The sequence below is a fragment of the Eleutherodactylus coqui genome, chromosome 3, assembly GCF_035609145.1.
Source record: "Eleutherodactylus coqui strain aEleCoq1 chromosome 3, aEleCoq1.hap1, whole genome shotgun sequence".
Lineage (NCBI taxonomy): Eukaryota > Metazoa > Chordata > Amphibia > Anura > Eleutherodactylidae > Eleutherodactylus > Eleutherodactylus coqui.
Genome location: NC_089839.1, coordinates 136,671,192 through 136,695,047, shown reverse-complemented (window position 1 = coordinate 136,695,047; position 23,856 = coordinate 136,671,192).

Below are 23,856 nucleotides of genomic sequence, written 5' to 3'. Positions count from 1 at the left end.
AGCTCGGACGAGTACGTTCGCTCATCTCTAGTCTTAATCTTTCCTCCCCTGATGTTAACTTCTACATCTAAAAAAATAGCTTTAGAGGAATCATGTTTCCCTGAAAATTCTAAACCCCAATTATTTGTATTTAAATCTGTTATAAAATTCACCAATCCTTTTTCATCTCCTTTCCATATTAAAAAGATGTCATCTATAAACCTACAATGAAATTTTATATTCAGGAGTTAAAATGTTTTTCTCAAAAGCTCCCATAAATAAATTTGCGTACGCTGCGGCAAATCTGGTCCCCATAGCGGTCCCTTTTTTTAAAATAAAAAATTGATTATTATAAGTAAAATAATTTTTTTTTTAATGAATTGTATTCCTTCTAAAATAATTTTTTTTTTTGTCTCTCTGGCATCTCCGTATCTGTCTGTAAAAATTGTTTAACTTCAGACAAAGGTTTAGGACACAAAACCTCAGACAACCCTGGGACAATGGAGAGGCATCAATACCAGAGACGGGGATGGGGTAATTTAGAGGTTTTACCTCCAACCCTCAACGCTTGCCTGTCTTTTAATGAATAAGGTTGACACCAGCTCCACAATCCAAGAAGACCTTGATTGGATCAATACCACCCTCAGTGAGAATCTCAGCAGAAAGAACCAGCCTGGAGGACGACATCAGAGCAATCATTGGATCTAGTGGGGTCTCACCTCTAACCTTCAGACTACCTAGTCTTCCTGGCTGAGAGTTATGGAGAGGACAATTTTGTAGGAAATGTTCAGTCTGGTTGCAGTGGAAACACTGCCCTCTGCCTTGACCCCTTTTCCACTTTGTCAACTGATGAACCCCGTTACATGGGTTCTTTCCCAGCCATAGGCCAGGAAGCAAGGGTATGGGAAAGCTCCTTATGCCTTTCCCTAATTCATCTTCCTACCGTATTAGCTAAAGACATTGCTGCATCAAGGCTTTGAGGCACGCGATCCCCCACCAAAAGGTCCTTAATATCGTTCGCTAAATTGCAATAAAACTGACTCCGCAACGCTGGGTCATTCCAATTAGTCTCTGTCGCCCAGCAGCGAAATTCGTCGCAGAACTCCTCAATAGGAGAATCTCCCTGACGCAAGCCTCTGAGCTTCCCTTCTGCCAGTGAGACCCTATCGGGGTCATCACAAGGCCTCAAAAAAATGATCCACAAAGGACAAAGCTTCAGAGGAGGGGAGCAAAGAAAAAGCCCATGCCTGGGGGGCACCCTTCAACCTAGAAATAATGATTCCCACTCTCTGAAGCTCGTCACCCGAGGACAGGGGGCGTAACCTGAAATAAAGTTTGCAGGACTCTTTGAAGCAAACAAATTTTATCGTATCTCCAGGAAAAAAATCCGGAAGATCGATCTTAGGCTCTTTAATAGAAGCCCTCAAAATGGGTTGCTGCTGTTTTATTTTAGCAACCTCCAGTGTCAGCACCTTCAGCTGACTAGTTAACACCTCAATGGGATTCGTCCTCACAAAGGTACACAATATCCCACCGAGTAAGTATGGCTGTAAATTCTGTTACATCTGCATAGGGTGTGCTGGACCAGCAACTGCGGATGTGCACAATACTTGCTCACAGTGCGGCGGCCAAAACAAAATGACAAATAATAAATGGGAAGTCTTTCCCTAAATACGTAATGAACGAGGAAGAGAGCCCTGCCTAACACGGCAGACTGATTGCGTCAATAGATGCGGGCCTGCACGAGCAAATGACAATTTACAGCACCTTAGCTTCCTCTCTATCCCAGCTAAATAGCCAGCTAATCATCCACAGATGTGAGCACATTGCGTCACACTTACTAAGCCAGAAGGTGCAGAACCATGTCTAAAACCCGCACCAGACTCCGTCAACCCAGCAGCGATCCCAGCACTGCTGCAACAATAATCTTATTATCTCCAGCCACCTAGTGGGACATAGTTGTCTCCTGGGTAAATGATCATGAAATAATTTACAATTAGTTTGTGCATTTTACTTGATTATAGTAGTATCAGAAATATAATATAGTGATTTAAGAAGAAACATGTTCTGGTAAGAAATTATATCCAGGAGCTGGACTTTCCTGTTCAAGATACACAAATGCTGAGAACTATCTTGTACGCATCTAATAAAACTCTACCTACTAGCTGTCACTATGTTGTGGACCCTTGTAAACCTACTTGTTAATTAAAATATCTTCTTAGCCAATCATGTAAATGCTTAAAACATACAGACTTTGGCAAGTAGTTCAGTTATTGTTTAGATCAAAGAACAGAATTAGGAAAGAATACAATCTGACTAATAATTTTCCATGCTGTTTGAGATGGATGAGTATCTGAGAAATGTCTGGTCTCCTGCGATTTTCTGGCATAATGTTCTGCAGTTTGCAGATAATTGTGTGCAAAATATTCAGTCTTTGCCAGTTCTGTAGGTGAAGACAACAAATTTGTAACCTTGGAGACATATTGTATAGGAAGTGTAAACACAGAGATTTTTTTAAGTCAAGATAATTTTCAATATGACTTAAAGGGGTTGTCCCGCGCCGAAACGGGTTTTTTTTTTTTTTAACCCCCCCCCCCCCGTTCGGCGCGAGACAACCCCGATGCAGGGGTTAAAAAAAACAAACGGAGAGTGCTTACCTGAATCCCGGCGGTCCGGCGTCTTCATACTTACCTGCTGAAGATGGCCGCCGGGGTCTGCTCCCTCCGTGGACCGCAGCTCTTCTGTGCGGTCCATTGCCGATTCCAGCCTCCTGATTGGCTGGAATCGGCACGTGACGGGGCGGAGCTACACGGAGCCGGCATTCTGCACGAGCGGCTCCATTGAAGAGAGCAGAAGACCCGGACTGCGCAAGCGCGGCTAATTTGGCCATCGGAGGGCGAAAATTAGTCGGCTCCATGGGAACGAGGACGCTAGCAACGGAGCAGGTAAGTAAAAAACTTTTTATAACTTCTGTATGGCTCATAATTAATGCACAATGTACATTACAAAGTGCATTAATATGGCCATACAGAAGTGTATAGACCCACTTGCTGCCGCGGGACAACCCCTTTAAAGGCTGTGGACACCTTTGGGGGCATTTTTTAAAATTTAAATGTATGTATTTTGGACTGAAAATAATTTTTGCGTTACGATTAATTAAAAATTTTGTAGCGTTTGGGTTCTGCTGCTTCTACATATCACTATATATAGTAAGCTGTAGAATTACTTTTCATTCAGATCTGACAGTGACAACTTAGGCTAAATTTACTTTTGTGCTTGAGATTACATTATGCAAGCAGGAAAGCAGAATCCCCTAGATGAACAGGCCCATCTTGTAATGGAACTAAACTGTGCTGAATAGACCCCATTGACTATAATAGGAACCATTTGGTTCCTGCTCATGTCTGGCATTTTTACCGGATGCAAAAGTCCTGTATGCATGAATTTTTTGTCCAACACTTCATACGGTATCTACCCAAGAGGCTCTGAATGGAGCTTCCGAAGTAGATGTGAAAAGAGCCTTAGCTTTCCTCTGCTCTCTTCTCTCCGGAACATTCCTATTGGCTAAGTTACACAGGAAAATGGAGAAAGTCCAGCGTTGGGTTAAAAACTTTCAGTCTTTATTAAACAGACAGCATGTGCCGTCTTACATGTTTCAGGCAAGCATGTTGCCCTTAATCATGGAAATAAAGGCACATGTGAGTAACACATATATCACAATAGACAACTAATGGGGTACTTGAAAGAAGAACACATGACACCAGGGGCAAAATACAATTACAAGGAAACAAAAGAAAAATAAATAACTAATAGTGCAATAAAAAGTCTAGTCGGTCGTTCATACCATGAGGTTCATAGGTTTTCAAAATATGCCTCCAAAATGCCTCTCTATCAAGAAGCTTGTGATGATGATCTCCAACCCGTAATGGGGGTTAACTCTTTCAATGCCACCGATTTGTAGAGAGGAAAAATCTCCAAAAAGAAATAGGATGAAAGAGCCGATACATTCTTTCTTCACAACTATGACCGTCTGAAAACTATATTCCAGGACCATGCCCTTCTGTTTTACAGGCAACCTCCAAATTTGAGGAACTTTATAATCAGGAGTGCATTGCCCTCCGACACAAAAAAAGGAATCTATCCCTGCAATGTAAGGTGCTGCAAGACCTGCTCACATGAACTGACTGAGGACAGGATACAAATCCCCAACACACAGCAGGACTATAAGATCCCAGGGACATTTACATGTTCCTCGTCCAATGTTGTGTACCTGATCATGTGCAGTAAATGTCCTGTTGGCGGGGCTTTATGTTGTAGAAACAGGAGAAAAATGGAAAGCCAGGAGATCTCATTGCTACACAATTAAAGAGAGAAAGACAGAATTACCTGTGGCTGAACATTTCTCTAGTCGCGGACACAACATAGAACATAGGCAGGTTGCCATATTAAAAGGCAATTTCAAATCACAAAGCTATAGAAGAATTTGGGAGTACAAACCTTTAACAACTTTTGACACTTTCAACATAAGCCTAAATTCTTCAATTCATGCGTGACTGGGAAGTATGAGAAATCTATAGTAGAATTAATACTCTGGCCTAGTGACCACCTAACACTAATTCTGGGACAATAAAACCTTCACATTTAGTGGAATATTTAAGAATCTATTTATTTCTCAACTCATCCTATTGTCGTATTCTTTTAAGTGCAAATTAGTCACATCCATGTCTGTGCCTTGTCATAAGTGTGTGTGTGTATGTATATATATATATATATATATTAGAGATGAGCGAGCACCAAAATGCTCGGGTACTCGTTACTCGAGACGAACTTTTCGCGATGCTCGAGGGTTCGTTTCAAGTAACGAACCCCATTGAAGTCAATGGGCGACCCGAGCATTTTTGTATATCGCCGATGCTCGCTAAGGTTTTCATTTGTGAAAATCTGGGCAATTCAAGAAAGTGATGGGAACAACACAGCAATGGATAGGGCAGGCGAGGGGCTACATGTTGGGCTGCATCTCAAGTTCACAGGTCCCACTATTAAGCCACAATAGCGGCAAGAGTGGGCCCCGCCCCCCCAACAACTTTTACTTCTGAAAAGCCCTCATTAGCAATGGATACCTTAGCTAAGCACCACACAACCTCCAACAAAGCACAATCACTGCCTGCATGACACTCCGCTGCCACTTCTCCTGGGTTACATGCTGCCCAACCCCCCCGCACGACCCAGTGTCCACAGCGCACACCAAATTGTCCCTGCGCAGCCTTCAGCTGCCCTCATGCCACGCCACACTCATGTCTATTTATAAGTGCATCTGCCATGAGGAACCGCAGGCACACACTGCAGAGGGTTGGCACGGCTAGGCAGCGACCCTCTTTAAAAGTGGCGGGGCGATAGTCCACAATGCTATACAGAAGCAATGAGAAATCCAATCCTGTGCCACCTCCATCTGGAGCTGCACACGTGGGCATAGCAATGGGGAACCTATGTGCCACACACTATTCATTCTGTCAAGGTGTCTGCATGCTCCAGTCAGACCGCGGTTTTTTATAAATAGTCACAGGCAGGTACAACTCCGCAATGGGAATTCCGTGTGCACCCACAGCATGGGTGGCTCCCTGGAACCCACCGGCTGTACATTAATGTATCCCATTGCATTGCCCATCACAGCTGAGGTAATAATGTCATGTTTAATGCAGGTGGGCTTCGGCCCACACTGCATGCCCCAGTCAGACTGGGGTTCTTTAGAAGTGGACACAGATGCATTTACAACTCCCTGTGGACCCACAGCATGGGTGGGTGCCAGGAAGCCACCGGCGGTACATAAAAATATCCCATTGCATTGCCCATCACAGCTGAGGTAATAATGTCATGCTTAATGCAGGTGGGCTTCGGCCCACACTGCATGCCCCAGTCAGACTGGGGTTCTTTAGAAGTGGACACAGATGCATTTACAACTCCCTGTGGACCCACAGCATGGGTGGCTCCCTGGAACCCACCGGCGGTACATAAAAATATCCCATTGCATTGCCCATCACAGCTGAGGTAACGTCCGATTAAATGCAGGTGGGCTTCGGCCCACACTGCATGCCCCAGTCACACTGGGGTTCTTTAGAAGTGGACACAGATGCATTTACAACTCCCTGTGGACCCACAGCATGGGTGGGTGCCAGGAAGCCACCGGCGGTACATAAAAATATCCCATTGCATTGCCCATCACAGCTGAGGTAATAATGTCATGTTTAATGCAGGTGGGCTTCGGCCCACACTGCATGCCCCAGTCAGACTGGGGTTCTTTAGAAGTGGACACAGATGCATTTACAACTCCCTGTGGACCCACAGCATGGGTGGCTCCCTGGAACCCACCGGCGGTACATAAAAATATCCCATTGCATTGCCCATCACAGCTGAGGTAATAATGTCATGTTTAATGCAGGTGGGCTTCGGCCCACACTGCATGCCCCAGTCAGACTGGGGTTCTTTAGAAGTGGACACAGATGCATTTACAACTCCCTGTGGACCCACAGCATGGGTGGGTGCCAGGAAGCCACCGGCGGTACATAAAAATATCCCATTGCATTGCCCATCACAGCTGAGGTAATAATGTCATGTTTAATGCAGGTGGGCTTTGGCCCACACTGCATGCCCCAGTCAGACTGGGGTTCTTTAGAAGTGGACACAAATGCATTTACAACTCCCTGTGGACCCACAGCATGGGTGGCTCCCTGGAACCCACCGGCAGTACATAAAAATATCCCATTGCATTGCCCATCACAGCTGAGGTAATAATGTCATGTTTAATGCAGGTGGGCTTCGGCCCACACTGCATGCCCCAGTCAGACTGGGGTTCTTTAGAAGTGGACACAGATGCATTTACAACTCCCTGTGGACCCACAGCATGGGTGGGTGCCAGGAAGCCACCGGCGGTACATAAAAATATCCCATTGCATTGCCCATCACAGCTGAGGTAATAATGTCATGTTTAATGCAGGTGGGCTTCGGCCCACACTGCATGCCCCAGTCAGACTGGGGTTCTTTAGAAGTGGACACAGATGCATTTACAACTCCCTGTGGACCCACAGCATGGGTGGCTCCCTGGAACCCACCGGCGGTACATAAATACATCCCATTGCAGTGCCCAACACAGCTGATGTAACGTCAGCTGTAATGCAGGTGGGCTAAAAATTAATTTGATTACACTGTAGACGAGGGCCCCCAAAAATTGGTGTATCAACAGTACAAATGTACATCAGAAAAATTGCCCATGCCCAACCAAGAGGGCAGGTGAAACCCATTAATCGCTTTGGTTAATGTGACTTAATTGGTAACTAGGCCAGGAGGCAGCCCAGTTAAAATAAAAATTGGTTGAGGTGAAAGTTTCAACGCTTTGATGAGCATTGAAACGTATAAAAATTGTTTAGAAAAATTATATGACTGAGCCTTGTGGGCCCAAGAAAAATTGCCCGTTCGGCGTGATTATGTGAGGTTTCAGGAGGAGGAGCAGGAGGAGGAGGAGGAATATTATACACAGATTGATGAAGCGAAAAGGTCCCCGTTTTTGATGGGGATACAGAACGATGCTTCCATCCGCGGGTGCAGCCTACGTATTGTTTAGGTATCGCTGCTGTCCGCTGGTGGAGAAGAGAAGTCTGGGGAAATCCAGGCTTTGTTCATCTTGATGAGTGTTAGCCTGTCGGCACTGTCGGTTGACAGGCGGGTACGCTTATCTGTGATGATTCCCCGAGCCGCACTAAACACCCTCTCTGACAAGACGCTAGCCGCAGGACAAGCAAGCACCTCCAGGGCATACAGCGCGAGTTCAGGCCACGTGTCCAGCTTCGACACCCAGTAGTTGTAGGGGGCAGAGGCGTCACGGAGGACGGTCGTGCGATCGGCTACGTACTCCCTCACCATCCTTTTACAGTGCTCCCGCCGACTCAGCCGTGACTGGGGAGCGGTGACACAGTCTTGCTGGGGAGCCATAAAGCAGTCAAGGGCCTTAAAGAGTGTTGCACTGCCTGTGCTGTACATGCTGCCTGATCTCCGCGCCTCCCCTGCTACCTGGCCCTCGGAACTGCGCCTTCGGCCACTAGCGCTGTCGTATGGGAATTTTACCATCAGTTTGTCCGCCAGTTTATACCTGTGGTATAGCAACACTCTCGAACCCCTTTCCTCTTCGGGTATGAGAGTGGAAAGGTTCTCCTTATACCGTGGGTCGAGCAGTGTGTACACCCAGTAATCCGTAGTGGCCAGAATGCGTGTAACGCGAGGGTCACGAGAAAGGCATTCTAACATGAAGTCAGCCATGTGTGCCAGGGTACCCGTACGCAACACATGACTGTCCTCACTAGGAAGATCACTTTCAGGATCCTCCTCCTCCTCCTCCTCCTCAGGCCATACACGCTGAAAGGATGACAGGCCAGCAGCATGTGTACCCTCACCAGTGGGCCAAGCTGTCTCTTCCCCCTCCTCCTCATCTTCCTCCTCCTCCTCCTCACCGCGCTGAGATATAGACAGGAGGGTGCTCTGACTATCCAGTGACATACTGTCTTCCCCCGGCTCTGTTTCCGAGCGCAAAGCGTCTGCCTTTATGCTTTGCAGGGAACTTCTCAAGAGGCATAGCAGAGGAATGGTGACGCTAATGATTGCAGCATCGCCGCTCACCACCTGGGTAGACTCCTCAAACTTTCCAAGGACCTGGCAGATGTCTGCCAACCAGGCCCACTCTTCTGAAAATAATTGAGGAGGCTGACTCCCACTGCGCCGCCCATGTTGGAGTTGGTATTCCACTATAGCTCTACGCTGCTCATAGAGCCTAGCCAACATGTGGAGCGTAGAGTTCCACCGTGTGGGCACGTCGCACAGCAGTCGGTGCACTGGCAGATTAAACCGATGTTGCAGGGTGCGCAGGGTGGCAGCGTCCGTGTGGGACTTGCAGAAATGTGCGCAGAGCCGGCGCACCTTTCCGAGCAGGTCTGACAAGCGTGGGTAGCTTTTCAGAAAGCGCTGAACCACCAAATTAAAGACGTGGGCCAGGCATGGCACGTGCGTGAGGCTGCCAAGCTGCAGAGCCGCCACCAGGTTACGGCCATTGTCACACACGACCATGCCCGGTTGGAGGCTCAGCGGCGCAAGCCAGCGGTCGATCTGCTCTGTCAGACCCTGCAGCAGTTCGTGGGCCGTGTGCCTCTTATCTCCTAAGCTGAGTAGTTTCAGCACGGCTTGCTGACGCTTGCCCACCGCTGTGCTGCCACGCCGCGCGACACCGACTGCTGGCGACGTGCTGCTGCTGCTGACACATCTTGATTGCGAGACAGAGGTTGCGTTGGAGGAGGAGGAGGGTGCTTTAGTGGAGGAAGCATACACCACCGCAGATACCACCACCGAGCTGTGGCCCGCAATTCGGGGGGTGGGTAGGACGTGAGCGGTCCCAGGCTCTGACTCTGTCCCAGCCTCCACTAAATTCACCCAATGTGCCGTCAGGGAGATGTAGTGGCCCTGCCCGCCTGTGCTTGTCCACGTGTCCGTTGTTAAGTGGACCTTGGCAGTAACCGCGTTGGTGAGGGCGCGTACAATGTTGCGGGAGACGTGGTCGTGCAGGGCTGGGACGGCACATCGGGAAAAATAGTGGCGACTGGGAACTGAGTAGCGCGGGGCCGCCGCCGCCATCATACTTTTGAAGGACTCCTTTTCCACAACCCTATACGGCAGCATCTCCAGGCTGATAAATTTGGCTACGTGCACGTTTAACGCTTGAGCGTGCGGGTGCGTGGCGGCGTACTTGCGCTTGCGCTCAAACACTTGCGCTAGCGATGGCTGGACGGTGCGCTGAGAGACATTGGTGGATGGGGCCGAGGACAGCGGAGGTGAGGGTGTGGGTGCAGGCCAGGAGACGGTAGTGCCTGTGTCCTCAGAGCGGGGTTGGATCTCAGTGGCAGGTTGGGGAACAGGGGGAGAGGCAGCGGTGCAAACCGGAGGCGCTGAACAGCCTTCGTCCCACCTTGTGAGGTGTTTGGCCATCATATGTCTGCGCATGCTGGTGGTGGTGAGGCTGGTGGTGGTGGCTCCCTGGCTGATCTTGGCGCGACAAAGGTTGCACACCACTGTTCGTCGGTCGTCTGCACTCTCAGTGAAAAACTGCCAGACCTTTGAGCACCTCGGCCTCTGCAGGGTGGCATGGCGCGAGGGGGCGCTTTGGGAAACAGTTGGTGGATTATTCGGTCTGGCCCTGCCTCTACCCCTGGCCACCGCACTACCTCTTGCAACCTGCCCTGCTGCTGCCCTTGCCTCCCCCTCTGAAGACCTGTCCTCAGTAGGCGTAGCTAACCAGGTGGAGTCAGTCACCTCATTGTCCTGCTGCTCTTCCTCCGAATCCTCGGTGCACTTCTCCCTCGGACTTAATGCCCTTACTACTACCTCACTGATAGACAACTGTGTCTCATCGTCATCGGCCTCCTCACCCACTGAAAGGTCTTGAGACAGTTGCCGGAAGTCCCCAGCCTCATCCCCCGGACCCCGGGAACTTTGCAATGTTTGGGCATCAGTCACGATAAACTCCTCTGGTGGGAGAGGAACCACTGCTGCCCAATCTGAGCAGGGGCCCGAGAACAGTTCCTGGGAGTCTGCCCGCTCCTCAGAATGTCTCATTTTCATGGAGTGAGGAGGCTGGGAGGAAGGAGGAGCAGCAGCCAGAGGATTCTGAGTTGCAGCAGTGGACGGCGCAGAACTGTGGGTGGACGATAGGTTGCTGGAAGCACTTTCTGCCATCCACGACAGGACCTGCTCACACTGCTCATTTTCTAATAAAGGTCTACCGCGTGGACCCATTAAATGTGCTATGAATGTGGGGACGCCAGAAACGTGCCTCTCTCCTAATCCCGCAGCAGTCGGCTGCGATACACCTGGATCAGGAGCTCGGCCTGTGCCCACACCCGGACTAGGGCCTCCGCGTCCTCGGCCGCGCCCATGTCCTCTAGGCCTACCCCTACCCCTCAGCATGCTGTATTACCAGTAATGCAGAAACAGAACGCTGTAATTAAATGTGCCGCTTATTGGCCTGTGGTTGGAGGCTGACTTCGCTTACGGAACGCCAGGAAATAATTTGGCGCAAGCCTGCTGTAACACTTAGCTGGCTGCGTATTTATTTGTAGAACTACTACACCCAGCACACACAGACCCAGAACACTGAGCACAGTGACAGGCAGGCCAAATAGATTTTTTGCCCAATATTTTTTAGAAAAGGCCCACTGCGTATATTCAATCTATAATATATGTCTTCTGTCCCTGCCTACACAATTCTGTCCCTGATGTGTGTGTCACAGAACTGCAGAGTGTTGCACTGTTATTAACTGCAACAGAGCGGTGCTTTCACAGCCAGGAAATAATTTGGCGCAAGCCTGCTGTAACACTTAGCTGGCTGCGTATGATTTTGTTGAAGTACTACACCCAGCACACACGGACCCAGAACACTGAGCACAGTGACAGGCAGGCCAAATAGATTTTTTGCCCAATATTTTTTAGAAAAGGCCCACTGCGTATATTCAATCAATAATATATGTCTTCTGGCCCTGCCTCCACAATTCTGTCCCTGGAGTGTGTCACAGAACTGCAGAGTGTTGCACTGTTATTAACTGCAACAGAGCGGTGATTTCACAGCCAGGAAATAATTTGGCGCAAGCCTGCTGTAACACTTAGCTGGCTGCGTATTTATTTGTAGAACTACTACACCCAGCACACACAGACCCAGAACACTGAGCACAGTGACAGGCAGGCCAAATAGATTTTTTGCCCAATATTTTTTAGAAAAGGCCCACTGCGTATATTCAATCAATAATATATGTCTTCTGGCCCTGCCTACACAATTCTGTCCCTGGAGTGTGTCACAGAACTGCAGAGTGTTGCACTGTTATTAACTGCAACAGAGCGGTGATTTCACAGCCAGGAAATAATTTGGCGCAAGCCTGCTGTAACACTTAGCTGGCTGCGTATGATTTTGTTGAAGTACTACACCCAGCACACACGGACCCAGAACACTGAGCACAGTGACAGGCAGGCCAAATAGATTTTTTGCCCAATATTTTTTTGAAAAAGACCACTGCGCATATTCAATCAATAATATATGTCTTCTGGCCCTGCCTACACAATTCTGTCCCTGGAGTATTACTGCAGGGCGCAATGCTCTGCACGGCCGATATACCAAAAAAAAAAATGTGCAACACTGCAAAAAGCAGCCTCCACACTACTGCACATGGTTAGATGTGGCCCTAAGAAGGTCTGTTGGGGTTCTTGAAGCCTACAATAACTCCTAACTCTCTCCCTGCCTCCACACTTCTGTCCCTGGAGTATTACTGCAGGGCGCAATGCTCTGCACGGCCGATATACCAAAAAAAAAAATGTGCAACACTGCAAAAAGCAGCCTCCACACTACTGCACACGGACCGGGTTCTTGAAGCCTACACTAACTCCTAACACTCTCCCTATAGCAGCTCCGGCACCAACAGCACTGTCCCTCAGCTATGTCACAACGCATCTGAGGCGAGCCGCGGGAGGGGCCGATTTTTATACTCGGGTGACACCTGATCTCGCCAGCCACTCACTGCAGGGGGGTGGTATAGGGCTTGAACGTCGCAGGGGGAAGTTGTAATGCCTTCCCTGTCTTTCAATTGGCCAGAAAAGCGCGCTAACGTCTCAGAGATGAAAGTGAAAGTAACCCAAACATCGCGTGGTGCTCGTTACGAGTAACGAGCATCTCGAACACGTTAATACTCGAACGAGTATCAAGCTCGGACGAGTACGTTCGCTCATCTCTAATATATATGTATATATATATATATATATATATATATATATATATATATACACACACATGCCTCTTCGGATCTATTTAATTTAAACCTGAGAAAGAATCTTGAGAGGTTGGAAAGCTCTCTATAACATCATGCATTTTTGTTAGCCATTAAAAGATATATCTACAAGATTACTTGGTTTCTCTTGCTGGGAACAATCACAGTTTGCTCTACTGGCTTCAACATACCAAACGTTTTTCATTCTTTCTTCCAGCATGTTCAATATTACATATATGTCTTCTTATCCTAGTTTATAAACTGCAGACAGTACATCCAACATACTGCACTTGGCAGGATAGACGTGCTGAAAGTTTTTTTCGTGACACTTAACAGAAAGTTTTTTGTAGTGTGAATGGAGCAACAAACACATCTATTAAGTCCACATTTCACATAGTCTGATTAGCGAAGCCAAGAGGACGATGGTCAATAATCATACTAGGTGATAATAAATGTTGCAAAGTGCATGCTTTTTTAGCTAAATTTATAGCCTGAATCAAAAATTCTTGCAAAATACCTGTCAGCACGCAACAAAAAAATCATTATCCCATTATTACATGGGTATGGTTTAACTCTCAACAAGTCAGTACAATTTTTTTCAGGAGAAATTTTTTGGGCCCTAGACAACATCCATTTTGGGTAATTACGATGCTGTAATATCTCCATAACTTTTTGTTCCTCCATTTGGTAGGCCAAATCAGAGAAACTATTTTGTTTGTCATGCAGCAATTCTCCCACTTGAACACTTTTAAACACATGAATAGGATGACACGATGAAACATATAATATAATGTTACCAGCAGTGGGCTTGGGGTAATGCAGTGGCCCAGAGGGTCCTCCAGAATAGCCACACCATCACCTGTCCTGTAACACCTAGCTATGTGCTCCTAGGAGACATAGAAGGTGCTGAACATACCTAGTGTTTCCCCTTTCTTTTTAAGCTAAAGCTAATTGCTTGATAACAGTTGGCTCCTTATTGACTGCTGGTCATGCAAACCCTGATTGGTAGAGGGGGGATGGTGAGAGCCAATAGCGGGAAAAATAGCAGCAGAAAGAGACAGGATGTGGGGGTGGTTGGAGAAAGCGCGGGAGTGAAGACAGGAAGAAAAGGAGTGAGCCTGGAGTTGTTAGGAGTTGTGAGAAGGAGTTCGTGGTGAGCAGTCGTCAGAGGAAAACGTGAGAGGAGGTGCAGTAGCATGGAGTGGATCGAGCGTGCTCCAGTGGGGAAAGCAAGGACTTTACAAGTTTACTAACAAGCAGCAGTGTAGAGGATAAAGTGTGGGACTCACCATCACAAGAGTGAGTTGCACGAGACCCTGTTAACAGTGAAGTCACTAGCTGCCTAGCAAACGCAGAGTAACTTTAACCCGCTCAGTCGCTGCAGTAAGTGGACATTTCGACCAAAGATCGCCTGACAGTTTCAAATCCAGAAATGAGATGTGAATTGAAGATTAAATGAATTGTTATTGTGATAACTGACCAGGGTTGGTATGGCCGATGTACCGCCAGACCATATGAACAGCAGGTCATCAATGTAACAGCCATACCAGACCAGATCTGGGGGGAATGGACAATTCTCATTGAATAGATAATGTCGCTTCCACCATGCCATGTAAATAATAAGAGCATTTTGTAGTGATTTTAAGTGATTATCCAGGCGACTATCAGCCCATGTAAAAGTAGATTGAAAGAGAAGGTTAGTCTGATACTTACTATATAACGTAATATATAGCTGCAGAAGCCAAAGGGGGCAACATTTTTAATTAAACTCTATTACAAAAATAATCTTCAGCCCTAAATACATGCATTTAAGCAAAATACGCCACCAAAGATATCCTATATCCCATACCTTCATATTTCAAGATGAATTGATGCAATAAAATGTGGTTGCAAAGCTGTCTAGGTTCTTTTAATGCCACAGATTTTATACTGAACAAAAGGAGAGTTTTCTTTTAACCCCTATATGAGGGCTTGTTTTTTGCAGGACGAAATGTATTTTTTAATGATACCATTTAATGTACTGTAGAAATGTTTAAAAGTTTTCAGCACATCATAACAGGGATGAAATGGGTAGAGGTGGGTGTTTGTGGCATACACAAATGGCATGACAGCTTTATTCTGTGGGTCAGTACGGCGATACTAAATGCACATATTTTTTTCTGTTGTACTAACATTACTCTCTGTCGTCATCTTCTGACCAACATAAACTTTTTACATTTTCCATTGTTGGGGTTGTGTGAAAGTTTTTTTTCGTGGGGCAACCAAACTAAAGGTTTCTATTGGTACCATTTTATGGTGCATATGACTTTTAATAAAATATTCAGGTGACCAGAAAGTGCAGTGCTAACATTATATATAATTTTTTTTTAGGTAAATAAGGGAGATGGAACAATACCTCTATAGTGCCACTTATTGGAAGGCAGCATACCTGCAAGTCAATGTTAGACTCTTGTAACAATAATTGGGAATTGCAAGCCATGCGAGAATCCATGCACAGACAGCTGTTTCTGCATATTTGCCCCTCATTAGTGTGCAGTAGGTTTCTGGCTTGGCTAGCGAGAGGCCTGTGATGTGGGTCAGGAACGCGATCTTCTCTCCTCGGGGAGAGCACCTAGAAGGTGAGTGAGGAGACTTATAAAACCTTTCATGTTACTCTGGGTATTCACTTTTTCGGATAAATAATGCCTAATTCAAATAAACTTTTATGAACGCAGTGCTACCAAGTATGCTTATTTGTATATTAAAATAGTGAAAAGGAATATTTTAAAGCAATTAATTTTTTTAATAATTAAAAAATATTTTTTAACTTAACATTTTTTTAGTCCCCATAGAATTAAACTAACAATCATTTGATCGCTTATATGGTATATGATATACTACAATACTTCAGTATTGCAGTATATTGTATTTTTGCAGGCATATCATTAGACAAAATCCATGGCAGCTCTGAGGGCCTTTGCAAGGAATGGCACCTCATGATCTTATTACAGGTTGCTTGTTCAGCAGACAAAGGAATTCCTCTCCCTCTCTGCCAAGCCATTCTAGATGGTTAATGGCTAAGATCAGAGTTATCTCCTATCCTGGTCACTATGGCCACTCATGGAGAAGGCCAGCTTTTGAGCCTGCTCCATACAACCCTTGCACACATTTGATGCACACATATTGTTAAAGGAGATGTCCCGCGCCGAAACGGGTTTTTTTTTTTTTTAAACCCCCCCCCCGTTCGGCGCGAGACAACCCCGATGCAGGGGTTAAAAAAACCACCCGCACAGCGCTTACCTGAATCCCGGCGGTCCGGCGTCTTCATACTCACCTGCTGAAGATGGCCGCCGGGATCCTCTGTCTTCATGGACCGCAGGGCTTCTGTGCGGTCCATTGCCGATTCCAGCCTCCTGATTGGCTGGAATCGGCACGTGACGGGGCGGAGCTACACGGAGCCCCATAGAGAAGAGGAGAAGACCCGGACTGCGCAAGCGCGGCTAATTTGGCCATCGGAGGGCGAAAATTAGTCGGCACCATGGAGACGAGGACGCCAGCAACGGAGCAGGTAAGTATAAAACTTTTTATAACTTCTGTATGGCTCATAATTAATGCACAATGTACATTACAAAGTGCATTATTATGGCCATGCAGAAGTGTATAGACCCACTTGCTGCCTCGGGACAACCCCTTTAAGGGTTAACAATACATTACTGAATGTATGAAATAAAATCTTAGAATTTTAACGTCTTACTGTCCAGTTCTGCAAATCAGTTCATAGACATTTACTATGTTTATGTTGTCACAGCAAAGTATGTGCTGTAAATAACCTCATATTCTATTCACTCCTACAAGTCCCTCCTGTGGGCAGATATACACAGAACAGTTATTTTCACAGCTGCTGGTTTACAGCATTCTCAAATCTCAAGGAGGTAGAAAAGGAGCCAAATTTTAACATTCTAAGGCTACTAACTCTAAGTTACTTAGTTCATTTGATCTTCTAAATATGTATGGATGCCACCTGAACTCCAGCTCCAGAATAAGTTTAATGATTTAACCGTTTGCAATGTGTGGGCATTGTTGGATTTCACCAAGGTCAAACACCACACAGGAATGTATCACTCAATACCAGAGATGCTTGGTCTTACTCCCTAATAGTTTATTATTGTGTTTACTAACAAAACATCAGTGCTCCTACACGGTGTGTGCCAGGCGCAGGTATTGCACAAGTTTTATTGATAATTGCTAGGTTGTACCTGTGTTATCTCCATGCTGAGTGTTTAAGCACCACACCCAGCATGGATGCAAGACAGTATTCACATGGGACGAATAAACTCCAGAAATTCCCACGTAAAATGCTAAAACCACTACCCAACACAAGCAAGGGTCAAAATGGGGAACCTAGTTCTTCCAGCCAAATGAGGAAAATACCCCTGCCTAAAGTGGGGCAACCATCTTGATAAGGACAGCCCCACATCCTGAACCTAAACTGACACTAGGTAGAGAAAAATCAAAACCCCAAATACTTAGCTTAATCCAGATGGCAGCACGTAAGGAAAAATGACTATACCAACTTCACCCAAGAGAGATGAATAATCAGCAACTAGTGAGAGTAGGGGTAGAAATATATGCTAATAATAGGGCTAGAAACCTCCTCACTAGAGATGAGCGAGCACGCTCGGATAAGTCAGTTACTCGAGCGAGTCTCGCTCTTCTCGAGCAACTGCATTCTTGTCTGAGCGTGCTCGGGGTGGGGGTGGGGGGGGCGGGGGATAGTGGGGGGTGGCGGGGGAGAGAGTGAGAGAGATCATTGAAAGCATTGTTGCCCCATGTTCGCATGTCCTGTGGTCTGTATTTGCATCAGTTAATCGGTCCTTGGCCATCTATAGGTTGTGCAAACAGCAAATCAGCCAAATCATTGAAAGCATCCACTTGGGCACATTTGAGAAGGAGCAGGTGAGTCTCAAAAAATACATCATCCAGCTCTCTGTCACCTCCTCTAACAGCACTATAAGTTAGTTTATGGTGCTGGAGAGTGGTAACACATATTGTATGCACAGAAAACCCCTTTATAACTATAAACTATACAACATATTTAAACGTATTACAATTTTCAACCTTAAAAAATTACCATGTAGGACAATCTGCACTTGTCTTAAAGGGCTGAAACTCCTATCACAGTTACTGACGATTAGAGACTCCTGTCACACAGTTATAATGAAGAACATCACAGTTCATCTTCCCTGACTGTAGACTTACGGTGTGGTCTTTAGCTTATTTAGAAGAATATAGAAGGTGACCTAGCAGGCAGAGATGGTACTAGCTGTAGCTGCTCATATGATAGAGTGCATCGTAAGACTGCAAGACCAGCATGGAGAAACAAAAAGTAATGGTCAAGCCTGGCAGCTCTGGGGGTCTCCGTGCCCGCACTACTGGTCCTAGTACCCAGGCTGCGGGGGTGCGGCGCAGAGGAGCCCTGGTCTTGGTGACATCCCCTGGCTGCCGTTATCCGGTATGGTGCGCACTCCAGTGCACAGAGAGCGTGCACCTAGTTAGCCGGGTTGCTGGGGACATGGCGGGTTACCACCCTGCTCTGCTTCCCCATTGCTATGACACCTGAGAGCGTTCCTTCTATCGCTGCCAGTCTTTAGCATGCACCGGGGGCCTGTTCAGTCCCGGCATCCTGTGATTGGGTCCTGCTGCTGTCAGGCTCCCTGCCCCAATCAGCTGCTGGGGTGGGAGTTCTTACACCCATGCTGCGAGGGTGCTGCACAGAGGAGCCCCAGTCTTGGTGACATCCCCTGGCCGCCGTGATCCGGTACAGTGGTATGCGCTTCCGTGCGCAGGGGGTGTGCACCTAGTTTGTCGGGTTGCTGGGGACGCGGCGCAGGGCGGTAACTTGTTGCTAAGACAACCGGGCGCGTTCCTTCTCTTGCTGCCAGTCTTTAACTGGTGCCAGGGCCTGTTCACTCCCAGCGTCCTGTGATTAGGTCCTGCTGCTGTCAGACTCTCCCCCACCCCCCCCAATAAGCTGCTGGACCGGGAGTTCTTACAGCATTTAAACTGCTCAGTTTCCTCCTGACCTTTGCCAGTGTATATTTGGTCTCCAGCTACACCCGCCTTACCTGTATTTGATTCCCTGTTTTGACTTTGTTGCTTCAGACCGGACTTTGCTTTCGCCTGACCCCTTGTACCTTGTTCCCTCCTGTTGCAGACCCGGATTGCCTGACCTGCCTTTGTGTTTGTGTATTACCCGTATTTGTCTGTGAGTCTGACTCCTGCCCCACATCTCTAGCGAGTCTAGGGACTGTCGCCTAGTTGTTGCCCTAGGGCCTAGCCTAGGGGGACAAGTAGGTAGGGACAAGGGTTGCAGGTAGTTTCAGGCACTTTCAGTTACCTAGACCTCCGCTCCCTGACAGATAAACTGGCCCACAACAGGTCAGACACACTTATCCGACCAGCTATATTTGCTCCTTTTATGGAGGCCATGTCTGCCTTGGCAAACCAGGTCCAGGGTCTGACTATCCTGGTGTAGGACCTGGCTACGCGTTTACGACAAGAGAACAGGTGTTGACTACGACTGTGGGTCAGCCCCCCTTGGTACCGGTGACAACTCCTGAGCCTCCAGCTACTTTGCCGGATTTCTTTGCTGGTGAGAGGAAACAGTTTTTTGCCTTTCGGGAAGGCTGCAAACTGTATTTTGATCTGCGACCCCTCTTCTGGCACAGAGTATCAGAGGGTGGGAATCATGATTTCCTGACTGAGAGCAGACAATCAAAATTGGGTGTTCTCTTAACCCTCTGACTCCCCTACACGTCACTCCCCTACACCTTCTTTTCAGCCCTGGGTTAAATCTATGACAAGCCCGACCAGTCTGCGTATGCTGTCTCCCAGCTGTTGTCTTTGCGTCAGGGTCGAAAAATGGCGGAGGACTACTGCTCCCAGTTCAGACAGCACTGCACAGAGTAGGGGTGGAATGACTCAGCCCTCAAAAAACTGTTCCTGACCGGCTTTTCTGAAGGCCTCAAGGATTTGCTGATTGCTCATTCCGAGTCTAACACGCTGGAGCAGGCAATGTCACTTGCAATTCGGGCTGATCGTCGACTGAGGACCGGACGATCTGTTAGGACCAGTCCGGTCCACCCCTTCACCTCCTTAGACAACTTCATCTCTCTCTGCTGAACCCATAGAATTGGGAATTATAAAATCTAAACAGCGAAGGGAGGACAGACTGAAGAAAAACCTTTGTTTTTATTGTGGAGAATCTGATCATTGGATCGCTGTCTGCGGAAGGAAGCCTCAACCGGAAGAACTTCCACTCCTAGACAGTTGTTGGGAGGACTGTCTTTGAGCCAAGGTAATCCCAGTTGTATCTAAGATGTTCTTGCCCTGCTTTTTAGATTACCTCGCATGCTCTCGTGCTGGGCAAGCTTTTGTTGATTCCAGGGCCACAGCTAATTTTGTAAATTTTGATTTTGTGGCTCAGATTTCTGGTTCCTTGGTACGTTTAGCTCCTCCGATTCAGGTTTCTGGAGTAGAATCCACTCCATTGCGTGCTGGCCTAGTCGAATTTGCTACCCTAGAGTTAAAATTCACGATGGGAACTTTGCATACCGAGTCTTGCTCCTTCCTCGTCATGAAAAATTTGACGGTGGACATAGTCCTAGGGCTACCTTGGTTAAGAGAACACAATCCAGTTATTAATTGGGACACTCTGAAAGTGGTCAAGTGGGGTCCTCAGTGTATCGATCACATGTGTCCAGTGAACTTTAATACCTCTGTTTGTGATGATGGAGGATTACCAGACTACATCTCCAGGTTTTCTGACGTTTTCTCCAAGCAGCTATCTGAAGTTTTGCTCCCCATAGAGAGTTTGATTGTAAGATTGATTTGGTGCCAGGTGCCAAACTTCCTAAGGGTCGGATCTATAGCATAACTGTGCCTGAGTGGGAGTCCATGAAAGACTACATTCAGGACAGTTTGGCCAAGGGGCACATGCGACCCTCTGAGTCTCCTACTGGTACTGGATGGGGGTCTCAGGCCCTGTATTGATTATAGAGAGCTCAACAAGATAATAGTCAGAAACCAATACGCTCTTTCCCTCATCCCCGACCTTCTCAATCAGGTTTCCGGGGCCCAGTGGTTCTCTAAGCTCGACCTGAGAGGATCTTATAATCTAATTCGTATAGGGGAATGGGATGGTCTCTTGGCCACTTCGAATACCTTGTTATGTCTTTTGGGTTATGTAATGCCCCAGCTATTTTTTCAAGGATATATGAATTCTATTTTTCAGGATATCATTGGCGTTTACAGTGTGGTATACTTGGATGACATCCTGATCTTCTCCCCCGACTGGGAGACACACCGTGTCCATTTGCAAACTGTTCTGACTCGCCTCAGGACTAACAAATTGTTCGCTAAATTAGAGAAATGTGTTTTTGGTGTCCAGAAAATATCATTCTTTGGGGACATCATTACACCATGTGATATTTAGATGGATCTGGTAAAGGTGAAAGCGATCATGGAATGGGCTCAGCCAGTCATCTTAAATGCTCCACAGTGCTTCCTTAGGTTCTCTAACTACTATTGAAAGTTTATTAAGAACTTCTCCGTGATAGCTAAACCTTTAACGGACTTCACCAGAAAGGGCACTGATGTGAGTACCTGGTCTTCGGATGCTATTACTGCCTTCTCTACCCTGAAGGCTGCCTTCTCTTCTGTGCCCGTCCTCATTCAGCCTGACCTATTCTGTACGTTTGTGGTGGAGGTAGATGCCTCTGAGTTTGGGGTTGGAGCAGTACTGTCTCAGGGTCCCTCCACACTCACAAACATTCGGCTTGTGCCTATGTTTCCAAAAGGTTCTCATCTACTGAACGGAACTACGATATAGGTAACCGAGAATTACTTGCCATTTAATGGGCTTTTGAGGAATGGAGGCACTTTCTGGAAGGAGCACTCCATCAGATCACGGTACTCACAAAACATAAAAAGGTAATTTATTTAGACTCCGCTAAGAGCTTGAATGCTTGTCAAGCCCGCTAGGCCTTGTTATTCTCATGGTTCACCTTTCTGGTTACTTACAGACCCGGCTCTAAAAATGTTAAGGCGGATGCCTTGTCTAGGAGTTTTGGTACCCCAGAACCTTCAGAGCCTAAGCCTGAGAGTATTCTCTCCCCCGGGGTGGTTCTCACTGCTATCTCCTCCGACCTTTCACCTCTTATACACGCTGCTCAACAATAGTCCCCTTCCGGAAGGCAGACTTTTTGTCCCTTTGTCCTTGAGGGTGAAAGGATTAGAAGAGATGCATTGTTCAGTCCTAGCTGATCACCCAGGTGTCAGGGGAACTCAGGAACTTCTATCCACAGTTTATTGGTGGCCTCATATGGCCAGGGATGTACGGTTGTTTGTGTCCGCATGCCCGGTTTGTGCAAGTCCTGAGGGTCCTTGTCTCCCCTTGCCCATTCCATCTAGGCCATGGTGCCATCTGTCCATGGACTTTATAACTGATTTGCCTCCCTGGCCTGGGAACACGGTCATTTGGGTTATTGTTGATCGTTTCACCAAAATGTTACATTTCGTCCCTCTATGCAAGTTACCTAACGCCAAGTTATTATCAGAAATGTTTATCAAGGAGGTTGTTCGGCTACATGGGATTCCGGAGGATATTGTCTTGGATAGAGGGGTACAGTTTGCTGCTCGCTTCTGGCGAGCTTTCTGCAAAAACCTAAATGTTAACTTGTCTTTTTCTTTTGCCTTTAATCCTGAGTCTAACGGACAAACTGAACGCATGAATCAAAAATGAATCCAGTACCTACTGATAAACTGTGCACAGTTTGGGCCCAGGTTCGTAAGAACCTTCATGGTTCCCAAGAGAAATTTCTTTGGTTCTCTAAGAAAAGACGCACTATCTCTGCACCTTTTGTGGTTGGGGAGCAAATTTTACTGTCGTCCAAGAATTTGAGACTCGAACTTCCATCCCTGAAACTTGCTCCTCATTTTGTTGGTCCGTTTACTGTTTCTCAGGTGGTTAAAATTATTGATGCCAAACGGGTTGGAGGTGTTTTACAGGTGGACTGGAGGGGGTTTGGTCCGGAGGACTGAACGTGGGTTCCTGTCAGGGACGTGCATGCACCACGTTTGGTCCGATGTTTCCACAGAGCCTTCCCCCTTAAGCTGGGTCCTGGTCGTGGGGGGCCAGTGACCCCTGTAGGAGGAGGGGTACTGTCAGGACCGGCGGCTCTGGAGGTCTCCGTGCCCGCACTACCGGTTCTAGTACCCAGGCTGCGGGGGTGCGGCGCAGAGGAGCCCTGGTCTTGGTAACATCCCCTGGCTGCCGTTATCCGGTATGGTGCGCACTCCAGTGCACAGAGAGCGTGCACCTAGTTAGCCGGGTTGCTGGGGACATGGCGGGTTACCACCCTGCGCTGCTTCCCCATTGCTATGACACCTGAGAGCGTTCCTTCTATCGCTGCCAGTCTTTAGCAGGCACCGGGGGCCTGTTCAGTCCCGGCATCCTGTGATTGGGTCCTACTGCTGTCAGGCTCCCTGCCCCAATCAGCTGCTGGGGCGGGAGTTCTTACAGCATTTAAACTGCTCAGCTTCCTGCTTTGCCAGTGTATGTTTGGTCTCCAGCTACACCCGCCTTACCTGTATTTGATTCCCTGCTTTGACTTGATTGCTTTGGCCTGGACTTTGCTTTCGCCTGACCCCTTGTACCTTGTTCCCTCCTGCTGCAGACCCGCATTGCCTGACCTGCCTTTGTGTTTGTGTTACCCGTATTTGTCTGTGAGTCTGGCTCCTGCCCCGCATCCCTAGCGAGTCTAAGGACTGTCGCCCAGTTGTTGCCCTAGGGACTAGCCTAGGGGGGCAAGTAGGTAGGGACATGGGTTGTGGGTAGTTTCAGGGACTTCCAGTTACCCAGACCCCAGATCCCTGACAGTAGTGATGAATCTAAATATCAAAATGGTGTCTTGTAAGTATGAGCCAAGAAGCTGCACTGCATGAAAGTGAGCATAATATACATAGGAGGCATCCAAAATTTGACAATCAGATGAGA